At 50.2% G+C, this 12,479-nt stretch overlaps 1 protein-coding gene across 7 annotated transcripts in view; it reads right to left on the bottom strand.

Annotated features, from left to right (window-relative positions):
* Window positions 1–10,672, bottom strand: part of SIPA1L2 (signal induced proliferation associated 1 like 2) — a 222,509-nt gene extending 211,837 nt beyond the window's left edge. For 6 of the 7 annotated variants that reach the window (XM_053910190.1, XM_019419003.2, XM_019419006.2 and 3 more), the window contains exon 1: window positions 10,390–10,672. The gene's annotated coding sequence lies outside the window, so the exon portion shown is untranslated. Of the gene's footprint in view, window positions 1–9,540; window positions 10,146–10,389 lie in introns of those variants that run through there. The other variant, XM_019419002.2, reaches the window with a different exon arrangement.
* Between the last annotated feature and the right edge of the window lie 1,807 nt (window positions 10,673–12,479).

The following is a 12,479-nucleotide window of genomic DNA, read 5'->3' on the forward strand; positions in this document are numbered from 1 at the left end:
GAGGGAACGAGGTAAGTGGCCCCTGCCCCCATGGGTGTCACACCCCAGGATGCCTCCCGCTAACCGGGCAACCTCAGAATGCCAGCGTTTATAGAGGCCTTGGGGATCCTTGTTTTGAAACTGGGTTACGCTCGCTGTCCAGGAAGCGAAGTGAGGTCGGGATGGCCACAAAGCAACCCCTCCCTGCCACCTCCCTCTCCTGCAAGAGCCAGAAAACTCTACTCTGCTCTTCTATACGATGCTCCAAACTGGTCTCCAAAAATTCCCATCTTTCTCCTCAGTTTTGCCTCTTCCAGAAAAGGAGAAGGCAGAAGCGGCTGGGTGCTGAGCCAGCCAGCGCCGGCGGGGAGGGCAGGGAGAAGCAGAGCGTGTTGTCATCGGGGTGGGGGGGGGGGGCCCGCAGAAGGCGAGAGCCTCTGTTTACACTTGCCTCTGTCCTCCACACCTCCCACGGCCCGGTGCCCTCGGATACGGATCTGTTGAGGGACTGGCACAGAAAACCAGTGAGATCAGAGGCGGTGTCCCCTGGAGCCCCGCGCGGGCCCTGCCCCAACTCATCTCACCGCTCACATTCGGTGCCAGCCCGGCATCGCCTCTGCCAGCCCATCGCGCAGGGAGACGAGGACCGCGGTGCCGGGCCCGGAGGATGGATCTGGAAGGCTCCCCGCCACCAGACGCACAGCGACAGCAGTCATCAGACATCACCCAGATTTAACTGCCCTAAAATTAGCAGACGGAGCAAAGTAGTTACCGCCGTGATTGCGTCAGAGCTCCGCTCCCTGGCCAGCTGCCAGTTTTAAACAAACCGTCCCGCATGCTCCAACCAGGGAAACAATATTTTGGAAGCGAGCCAGCCAGGCATGTCGGCGAATGTTCCAATTCTAGCTTTGCTATTAATGTTTTATAATTCAGTGACAAGGTGAACAAAGTCTGTATGGGCTGCATCTGCAAGGGGGTTATTTTCTTTGTTGGAAGCACTTATTCTTTGGGTGAGTAAAGTACCGTGGACGGATCCTTTTAAATATTTAAATGCCTGAAATTTATTTAGGGATTCACACTGAACTGGCTTCAACACAGATTATGCAAATCTGGCAAAGTATAAATGCAAAACAAAAACTGTTTTCCCCTTATACTTCTTTGAACCCTGGCAAAGAGGCGGGGAGCCGGAGAAATTGTCCCACTCCCTTCCCAACAAAGGACAGGTAGCCAGATTGGATCAGAAGGGCTACCTCTCCGCGAATTACGACATTTCTCCTGAAGAAGAGACCATCCACCGGCTAATAAAACTCAGACTCCTCAGCCCAACGCTGGGCCACCGTTTTCCCCCTTTCAGGGACAGCTGGCTGGAGTCCGCCATTCTCCTGTGCACACACCTTCTCTACTCACTCCCTCCTTCCATTCACTCCTTCCGTGATCTCTGGAGACCAACCACACCTCACAAAGCAGATGGGAACAGAGGAAAGCGGCCTGTAGCTGGAGCGGAGAGACGGGGCTTCAGGTCTAAGACTCAGAAGACTCAAGGACACCTGGGTGGCTCAGTCGGTTAAGCGTCCGACTTCTGCGCAGGTCATGATCTCGCGGTTCGTGGGTTCGAGCCCCGCGTCGGGTCGGGCACCGACAGCTCAGAGCCTGGAGCCTGCTTCAGATTCTGTGTCTCCCTCTCTCTCTGTTCCTCTGTTGCTTGTGCTTTGTCTCTCTCTCTCTCAAAGGCAAATAAACCTTTTAAAAAAAAATTTTTTTAAGACTAAGAAGACTCAGAAAAGCATGTGTTCTCCCCGTAAACCTTAGTTTTTGTGTTAGTGAAAGGGGATCATCCCATCAGCTTACAAGGGTCTGGTTCAGTATGTGAGAGAACACCAATGAAAGTTCCAGCACAATGGCTGTCTTTTACATTTATTTTCAAGAATACCTCCCCCCGATTCTCTATTTTGTTAAGTCAAAAACATTAGTCTCCCTCACTCTTACCAACACATAAAAGTTTTTAAATAGGAACATTGATGCATTTTTTCCAAGCAAAAGGCTTCCCATGACCCTCCAGTAAGCAGACTTGGTTGGTAAATGAGGTGATTCTATTATTATTTAGATGACTCTCTCAGTCCTGCCTCAAATCTCATCATAGTACCTCTTAACACAGAAATGTACACGCACAGGACTTAGGATGACACCCTCCTGAGTTCATGGAATATAGGAACTAATACTGTATCAGGATATTGAACGTAAAAGACTTTCACCTGTAAAATGAAAACTACACTTCCTGGGCACCGACTACCTTTAAGGCATAAATATCTCTCTGATGTACTTTGCAATCCTCAAAGTGCTAAGTCAACAAGAGGTGTCCAATGTTCTAGTGATGAGCTTTCAAAAATCACTGTTTCCTCTAGAAATTACCATGGCTGACGGGCCGACAGGCAAAAGACTTTACAGATGAAACGGCACAATTCAGAAATCATTTCTTTTCAGGTATGTTTACGAAGGAGCCCACACCAGGGTTTTTAAGTGACCTGTAGCCTCACCGGATTCCATCAGGGCTGTGCCCTTGTCAGTCTGGAGACTCTGAAACCTGGGATGGGTGCAGACCACATGCTCTCAGGAACAGGAGGACAACCCCCAGGGTGCCCTGCGTCCCCAGAATCACAGCCCTGGAGCAGGGCTATAAACGTCCTAAAGGAACAGCTGGGCCTCTGCTCTCACCCTCTTCAGAAACTACTTACTACTCCCCTTTCACTAGCTTGCTGTCCAAGTTCAGTCACAGGTCGTTTCAGATGGAAATGATTTCAAATGGAAGTATAAAAGGCTGTTGAGGGGTGCCTGGGTGGCTCAGTCGGTTAAGTGTCCGACTTCGGCTCAGACCATGATCTCATGGTCCATGGGTGCCGGCCCCGCGTCGGGCTCTGTGCCGACAGCTCAGAGCCTGGAACCTGCTTCAGATTCTGTGTCTCCCTCTCTCTCTGCCCCTCCCCCGCTCGAGCTTGGTCTCTCTCTTGTCTGGCAAAAATAAATAAACGTTAAAAAAAATTAAAATACAATGCTGAGGCTGGGGGGCTGACTCAGTCAGTAGATCGGGTGACTCTTGATCTTAGGGTCGTGAGATCAGGTCCCGCGTTGGCTGTGGAGCCTATTTAAAAACACGGGGCGCCTGGGTGGCTCAGTCAGTTGGGCATCCGACTTCAGCTCAGGTCACGATCTCGCAGTCTGTGAGTTCGAGCCCCGCATCGGGCTCTGGGCTGACGGCTCAGAGCCTGGAGCCTGTTTCAGATTCTGTGTCTCCCTCTCTCTCTGCCCCTCCCCCGTTCATGCTCTGTCTCTCTCTGTCCCCAAAAATAAATAAACGTTAAAAAAAAACTTAAAAAATAAATAAATAAAAAAAATTAAAATAATATACACATACACACACTCTTCGTGTCAGGCAATGCTGAGTGCTGTGGATTAAGATCCAGCAGACAACAGGGGAGCAGAGAGTGCACGGGAGGGAGAGTGAAGGGGAGGTGCTAGTTTAGCTGGGTAGCTGCAGCACCAAGGCTCTGGAGAGGCCAGGTGGCTGGGCTCCCTTAACTCCCTCGCAGCAGGAGCTGACATGTGCTAGCACGGTAGCCAATGATACACGAGCCGAACTATACTGTACTTCCAAATTTGTTTTTACGCTTCAGAAGTTTCTGGATGAGAAAATGATTACTTACGTCCTTCTATCCTGACTGTGGGCCTGGTGGGGGCTGTGTGTGACAGTATGGTGCCTCCTCAACAGCTGAGTTCAACCAGAAACGTTCCAGAAAGAACAGTATCCCCCAGGACGTTATCTACTCCCTACCCAAATTAAACCCCTAAAGAACCCACAGCAATTCTGGAAGAGAACAGGCCAAAGTTAAACAAAAAAAAAAAAAAAAAAAAAAGTTCTCAGAAAAGGAACAAATATAGTAAACAGAGGGCCCGGTAAGGATAGAGTCTGTCTTAAACTTCCCTCACAGGATGCTGACAGGCCCCTGAGAAACTGCTTCCAAACAGTCATGAACTCTAAGCTGAAGAGAGTGGTGGACAGAACACGGGTCTCCAGACTGGGGGCCACGCATTTCGAAGGGTAACGAGACAGCCCTTAAGGTGCAAAAGGAAATACTCCATTTCTGTTTCTTTTTAATGCCACCCTTCTTCAAATGTGCATTTCTGTGTTTTATAACGTCTGTATCTTAGCATGATAAATTTACATGCATGCAGGTGTATATACACATAGGCACAAACACACAGACACAGACACGTATATTTGCACAGGCATACACACACATTTATTTAGACGGTGATTTTGTACGGAAAGGGTATGCACGCTGAAAAAAATTTAGAAACCCCACTACAAAGAAATCACTGTTCCTTGGATTAAGGTATTAAACACTCAAACGAAAGCTTTTGTCCTTTATGAATAATTAAAACTGTTAATTCCTAAAATTACTTATTAGAAACTTCAGTACAAAGAAGACTGTATCCCAGAGCTATTCCTGAGCCACGTGAACACCCACTGTCCAACCAGGAACCAAATGCATTATCAAGGCCCCTGGAAGACGGAAAGCCAGCATCGTGCTGACTCTACAGGCCACTACGCCCCAAGCACTGCCATCAGAAATGCTTTTTTGAGCCTCCAGAAATAGTTCATCCCGGCATACATAATTTTTTTATTTATCCAAGAGTTCTTGCTTTCCACAGGAACAATTTTTAACACTGGCTCTCTACCTAGATTTTTTCTACTGATGAGTAACTGAATGCACAACCCAACAGCCTGCTCGGGCAACTCGGATTGCTCGAACAGCTCGACCAACGAGGAGCTTCTTCCAGATTTAGCAAATATGCGAAAGTGAAAAATATGGAGTAATCCCACAGGCAGAGCTGAACAAGCCCCTTCGGACTAAACGTATGTTCGGGGAACAGGAAGGGAAGAGTATTAGAACGCTGAGAAAGTGGGGAAAGCTCACGGTTCTCTTACCCACTACCCGAAAGTAACACAAAATAAAGTAATACCCAGCTCCAAAATAAGTTCAGAAAGTCCAACAACATTCCGATTTTTCCCACAGGCTTTTCAGTGCCTAAGACCTCCAGAGGTCACAGGTCACAGTGGGGCCCTATTTTCTAAGTCATTCAGTCAGTCATTAAAATATTTCTTAATCACCAACCATGCTTAATCACCAATTAGAGCACAGTTCTAATTACCAGGGACACACTAAAATTGAACTCATTTCTGTCTTAGAATAACCTGGTCAGCAGAAGTAGCCAAGGAGGCTTGACAGCCTCTTTCAGGATGTCTGGAAAAGGCAGAGAGATCGGAGCCAGCTGGTAAGAAATTAGGTGCGTTAGGACTTAACGATAACCGAGAGTGATTCCTTATAAAGCTAGAAGCTTCCAGAGCCACTATTCATGGCTGAGCCAGTTTGACAATTTCATCCCCGACTTAGGTAGAGATAAAAAACAAAAAACAAACAAACAAAAAAAAACAGTCTGATGTTCTAAGCAAGCAGCCTTCCTCTGGGAGGGCAGACAAAGGTGCTAACCAACAGAATCAAACTCCCAAGAAGCACCCGGGGTAGAACCAGCTAAAATAAAGGAAAATGAAGCACCATAGATGTTGGGTCTTGCAGCGACGTTAGTGCAGGAAGGCCAACCATGGCTAGTGGCAGTATGTGATTAACGACTCAGGGGTTTTAGTGAACAGGAAACTCACTGAGTCTGGGTAACGTGGCCACCAAAAAAAAAAAAAAACAAACAAACAACTGAACGCAGGCCTGGACTCTATCAGTGCGAGTGGGACACGCAGGCTGAGGGAAGGGTACTCCTACTCTGCCCAGGTCAAGCTGGAGTGGGAGGCCTTCAGTTCGGGGTCCAAGTGTGACAGGTGGTGCTCAGTGAATAACTGAAATACCTCTCTAGAAAGATCTGTTCCACGGGCCACCAAGGGAGTAGAATGCAAATAAACAGGAAGAGTTCAATTTCAGTGCTGTGGGTAAAAAACACTCGTCTAGGGGCGCCTGGGTGGCTCGGTCGGTTAAGCGTCTGACTTCGGCTCAGGTCACGATCTCACGGCCCGTGAGTTCGAGCCCCGCGTCGGGCTCTGTGCTGACCGCTCAGAGCCTGGAGCCTGTTTCGGATTCTGTGTCTCCCTCTCTCTCTGCCCCTCCCCTGTTCATGCTCTGTCTCTCTCTGTCTCAAAAATAAATAAACGTTGAAAAAAATAAAATAAAAAATAAAAAAACACTCGTCTAGTAGTCAAAAACCTCAGAAGGGTGGAGCTCTCCACCCCTTCCAGGCAATGTTCAGGTATTGCTGGAAAACCACTCGTAGGGCATTATTAAGAGATCCCCGCATCACAGAAGGGCTGGACTGCGATTTCCAAACACTGGTCCTCAGTGAACTTTTCACTGGCCCGTGCAAAAGGAACAAGTGTCCATGTCTGGGAGGGTATATATGCACAAGTGGGATAATTAAAGAAAAAAAATTTTTTTTAATGTTTATTTTTGAGAAGGGGGAGACAGAGCGTGAGTGGGAGAGGGGCGGAGAGAGGGAGACACAGAATCGGAAGCGGGCTCCAGGCTCTGCGCTGTCGGGCCCGACTCGGGGCTCGAACCCGTTGAACCGTCAGATCATGACCTGAGCCGAAGTGGGGACGCTCAACCGACTGAGCCACCCAGGCGCCCCTCATGTGGGATAATTTTAACAAATGTCTTCTCTGGAGGGGAAGAACCTTCCTGTCTGAAGGCATGCGTACTCTTTCTTCCTTTTGCGGGGTGGGGTGCGGTGGGGAGTGGGGTATAAACTAATACACTTTGATGAAATGCATCGAAAGTAGATAGGAACTGATGTTGTTAATTTTCAGTATGTTCGTGTAGCAACACTGCATCCTGGGGGCTAGGCAGGGGGGCGGATATCATGGAACTGGGTTACGCTAAATATGAAACCTCTCAAGAAACAGAACCTCTCCTGTGGGTCAGATCTGGCTCTCTCCAACCACTCTTGGGACCCAAAGTTTATGAATCAAGTCCAGAAAGGATTGAAATCATTTATCTCTGAAGTTAAGAAGCATTTAAAGTCCTATTATACTGTTATCTCTCCTTCAAAGGGGTCACGGTGACATGTGATTGGAACAGAAAAGCGATTTCTGCCTCACTGATTCCAAGGTAAACCAAGTAGCTAGAACTCTCAGGAATGTTCACATACAAACACACCGTAAGGCAATGAACGCAAGACACAATCATGAAAAACGATGAACTGTCACAGTGAGTCCTTTGCATTACGCTAATACCTTCGTTTTAAATGTTCAAGAAATCTAAAATATTGCTGCTGAAAGGGATCATGGAAATACTTTATCCAAACTCATTTGTGACAGGCAATAGAAGGAGGAAAGTAGAGGTTCCTGTTCCTCCCGCCTAAAGCTCTCCCTAGTCTTTCACCCTGCAAGGGAATTAGGTACAATAATAGATGCAGAAAAATCTGGAACACGGTTCCCTGCATTCAGGGAACTGTACATTGTATCTGTACATTGTATCTCAGAACTGTACATTGTATCTCACTCAAGTTCAAAACAGGAAAAAAAAACTGCTTTGCTTTTCAGTTAATAGTAACAGTCTAAAGTTTCTTCAAGTTCAGCGCATCTTTGAAAAGATAAGTAATCCTAAACCACCAGGACAAGCAGATCATAAATGCAAAGACTCAATGCCTTCCTCAATCTCGAAAAGAAAAAAACAAAAGAAAAAAAAAAAAAAACATCTTGCATTTATCAGTTATGGCTGGGATTCAGATAGGGGGCGGTATCCACTCAAACATATAGTCCTTTGCAAAGTGTGCAGTAAACACAGTCCCTTTTAAACTAGTTTTCATGACCAAACCCAATACTTTTAAACCAGTTTCAATTACCAGACAGTTGCCCTTTCAAGGTTAGTGAATATTTCCTCACATTGAAGAACAGACAGATTTTCAAAATGAATAACCCACTATTCCCTCCTCTGCCTCAGGTAAAAAGATCCCCAAGGTGGACAGGTGTTTACTAAGCTCAGGTATCGAGGAACCCTTTAAAATGCCATTCCAGTCTCAAGGTGGGGGGGGGGGGCAACTTACAAGCCCACAGTACACAGCTTTAACTACAATAAACCTCATAAAAGCCAAATCACGATGCTCTGATAATTCCCATCACATTCCATAAAATGAAACCTCTTTGAAAAAGGCAAACATTCAAAAACACAAGCATCTGATGAAAAATATACACTTAAATCGGCTGGGGAAAACCTGCAGCCCCTACCCCAAAGCCAGGAGCTCTACCTCCCTACCTGCAGCGTATGTTATTTTCTCTTATTTTCCAGACCAAATGCTTATACTGCTTCTTACCCAAGTTCATTTCACCCCATCTATAGGTAGCATGTGGGTACTGATAAAAGCTGTTTCTGATTCCATTTCCTACTTCCCAGATGTTTGCTAGAGTTTTCTTTTTTTTTCTTCAGCTATTTATGAATACACTCCAATTTAGAACAAACAAATTCAACATGTCATATTTTAAGCTGGGCAAGACACACAATAAATGGCAGCTATAAAATAAGTCCAAGATATTTCTCCAGCTTATGAACAAGTATGCCTACCGAGGCAAGATTTGGACAGGCTGCCACGGTCTTGGTCTAGGAAAAAAAAGTACTTAAAATGTATAACTGAGAACCTGCTGTTGCTGATTACATACTGGCTACAGTAATTCTCATAAAAGGGGTTGTGCTTGGAAATGAAAAACCAAGTGTCAACCGGGAGAAAGACAGAAAGACGTCTACCAAATTCTTGGTATGAATCATGCATATATATACCTCCAGCTACACGCATCACTGAAACCTTAGGAAGAATCAGTGATTTTGTACACAAAACTCAAGATTGAAGACTGCACTTTCTCACGAATAATGTTGTTTTATACCTCTCTGAATCAAGCAGTGAACTCCTAAGTTAAAAAAGTGAAAATATGGTCTAAATCCAGTCCTCGAATATATTCCTCAAACAAAAACATGAAAACAGACATCCTTAAATTTGTGACTAAAAATGGTGACCAAGTTGTCTCTTGAAATTCATCTTTAAGAATGCCAGAAATAATGACACTTTTTGAAGTGGAGATAAACGTTTGTTTTATACAGAAGTAGTATATTTCAAAGAAAGCAACAGTTCTGGAGATTTTTTTCCCCCTCCCATCACTAATTGCAAAACTGGAAAAATTGCAACCTGGATTGCAGATAGGCAACTCAAAAGCGCAGTTTACAAATGCCCGTCATAAGAAAGCCATCTAGTGTTAACATTTAGAAATGAAAGCTGCAGACAAAAGAGGCAAAGAAAAGAAAAATCTTAGTGACTATTTTGAACTTACTGAGAGCAAACCTATGAGAATCGTCAAGATTCTTTGTTTAAAAAAAAAAAAAAAAGGGCCATCATCATGAAAAGCAACTCCTAAGCTAAACAAAATCCAAAACATGTACTATTTCATTTTGACCAAAATCATGTTTTGGTGACCACAATTCCGTGACCAATGCACTTGATTTTTCCAATACTCACGCTGGAGTCATCTTGGGCTGAATTAATTTAACTGAAGCAGGTTAATGATGACAAATATCTCCCAGAGGGGTAATGCCAAGTTGTTTTCTCTTCCCCAGAAGCATCGGCTCTCGCTTGCAGATGATGAACTGAAATTGATTCTTTGGGTTTGTGGCACGGTTGAAAATTAATCTATAGGCGCTCGTGGGGATACTCCCAGGACGTGGTCAAACTAGCTTTAATAATATGGGGGGACCCGAGAAGGCCCGGGAGCGGAGGATGGAGCGAGGCACGGAGGCCGGAGAGGTGGCAGAGAGGTCGGGACCCCAAAGGGTGGTCGCGCCGAGTTAGAAGGGCGCTCGCCGCGCCTCGGGATCTTACAAAAGAGGGAGCGGGGCCCCCGCCGGCGAGAGCGCGCGCCGGGGGCGCACACCTTCCCGGGGGAAGACACCCCGCAGCAAGTTCAGCAAGTAACCCCGCCCGGCGCGCCGGTGCACAGCGTCCCGCAGCCTTTCATCTTCGCTCTCGGGTTAGTCACAGAGGAGTTGCTGCGCACCCAGAGGAGGTCCTCATTAGTGCTCGTGTCACCAAGACGGGAATAACCTTTCTGCCGATCGATAACTTTGAGAGAACGAGCGGCGGCGGCTCCTCTTCCACCCGGGGCTCGGAAGCGCGGGCGCGTCTGCCAGCCGGACCCCCCGCCCCGCGCCCCTGCCCTGCCCCCGGCCCGGCCCGGCCATCAGCCCCCGAAGCGCTCCCGGGGCAGCCCCTGCACCCCGGGACAGTCCTCGCGGAGGCCGTGCCCAGACACCACCCGAAGGCTCCCGAGCGGATCCCGCCTCGCTCCCCGTCCGCTCGCCCGACACGCACCTCGGAGACGCAGTCCGCCGGGACCTGCTACAGCCCACGAGCGCGCGGCGGCGCGTACCGGGGCCGCCGCCTCGCCGCCCGCCGCTGCCCGGGGCTGCCCATCGGCCCGGACTCTGCCGGCGCCGGGCTCCGGCAGGAGGCGGCCCGGACCCGCCGGCTGCGGCTGGAGCTGTCGGCCTGCGCTCGGGCGGGCGGGCGGCCGGGGCGGGGGCGCGGCGCTGCTCCTCCTCCTCCGTCGTCCTCCTCCCGCTCCGCCGGCTCCTCCCGGGCTCCCGGTCTGCCGAGCCGGCTCCCGACGCCGCCGCCCGCCCGCCCGGCGGCACCGCCCCCCGCCCGCTCTGCGGCCTCCCATTGGCCGCCGCCTGCAGGCCCCCTCGGCCCCGCCCCGCGATTGGGCGCGGGCGCCGTCCGTCCCGCCGCCCCGCGGGGCTCGGGGCTCAGCCGGTGCGCGGTTCCCAGGCCCCGCGGCGCGCGAGAGCGGCGCGTCCCGGAGGGGTTCGGGCGCCCTTCCCCGCGAGGGGGCTGCGGGGCGCGGGGGCGCGGCGCCTGGTGACCTCGGGGGAGGTACAGCCTACCTGGACCCGCGCCCCGGGGGAACCGGCGCCGCCCTCCGCGGGCTCGTTTCCCCCCTCCGGCCGGAATAAGTTAAAAACCCCGAGTCCGGCCGCGAGCGGCCCCCTAGCGCCGTCGCGACCCCGCCTGGCCCTCCACTCTCCGCGACTGGGAGAGACGCGCCCGCCCCGGGCTCCGGTCCCCGCGCCGCCAGAGCCTGAGTGTCGCGGCCCGAGGAGACCCAGCCAGCCGCGGGCGCTGCGCGGGCACCTGCCTCAAGACGCAGCGGAATCGCGGCGGCCGGCGACGGCCCAGACCACTGTCTCACTGCGTTCAGAAGACGACGGCAGGAGGGGCGAGCTCCGACTGGGTGCCGGCCTGGGAGGGCGCCCCAGGGCTGCCCAGGCGGTGTTCCTACCGTGTGCCGGCCTGGGGGGAAGGGGGCGTCCCGGGACCGCCCTGGAGATGTCCCTACTGCGTTCTGGCCCGGGAACGCGCCCCGGGACAACCCTGACTGAGCCCCTGCGCTCTGGGGCTGGGGTACTAGGTTGCACGGTAAGATGAGGTCAGGTAGGTGCCAGCGCCCTGGAATGCTGCACAGATGCAACCTTCCAAGCTAGGGGGAGGGGTGCAAGGCGAGAAGTCCAGGCGCTGCGGGCCCGGCCCGGAGCCCGCCCACCCCGCGCCGCAGGCAATCCTCAACCTAGGGTCGGAATGCTTTTGGATCTTTATCTAGAGGAGGAGAAGGAAATGAACTTTTTATACCCATCTTTTTCTACTTTGCTAGGAGATGTTGATCACCCAGGAGGAAGCGCTACCTGAAACTATTAATATAAATTGCTTGACACTTGAACTGGTTGCTGAAAGATTCAAAGGACTCTTTTTTTTTTTTTTTTTTTTTTTTTTTTGAGATTGAGGGATTGCGAGCATAGGAGGGGCAGAGAGAGAGAGAGAGGAGACACAGAATCCGAAAGAGGATCCAGGCTGCCAGCCCAGCACAGAGCCCGAGGCGGGGCTAGAACTCACAAATTGCTAGATCATGACCTGAGTCGAGGTCGTCGCGACTGAGCCACCCAGGGGCCCCTCAAGGAACTCTTTGAAGAGAAGACATTTTTAGGGGCGCCCGGGTGGCTCAGTCAGTTAAGCCTCGGATCAGGTCATGATCTCACGTGTTCCTAGCGCTCGTGGGTTCCAGCCACGCGTGGGGCTCAGCGCTCACAGGCTCACAGTCCTACCGTGGGACTTTCCCTCCCTTTCTCTCTGCCCCTGCCCTGCTTATGCACGTGCTCTCTCTCTCTCTCTCTCTCTCTCTCAAAATAAAAAGAGAGAGAGAGAAGACTTTGTTTAAGCTATGGTGGAATTGCCTCTGCCTTTTAAATGGTAAGGTGGGAGTCACAACCTGTAAGCAGGACTGGATTGGTTTAGGTAATCTAACTTACCTTCCAGCCCCACCTTACATAGCATTTCCTGAGCTGGTTTTATGGCATAGGGCCGGCCAGGCTGTTTCCTGAGACTGGATCCAGGGCTTTCAGTTCCTG

Source organism: Panthera pardus, unplaced genomic scaffold, assembly GCF_024362965.1.
Source record: "Panthera pardus isolate Hobbes unplaced genomic scaffold, ASM2436296v1 HiC_scaffold_22, whole genome shotgun sequence".
Classification (NCBI taxonomy): domain Eukaryota; kingdom Metazoa; phylum Chordata; class Mammalia; order Carnivora; family Felidae; genus Panthera; species Panthera pardus.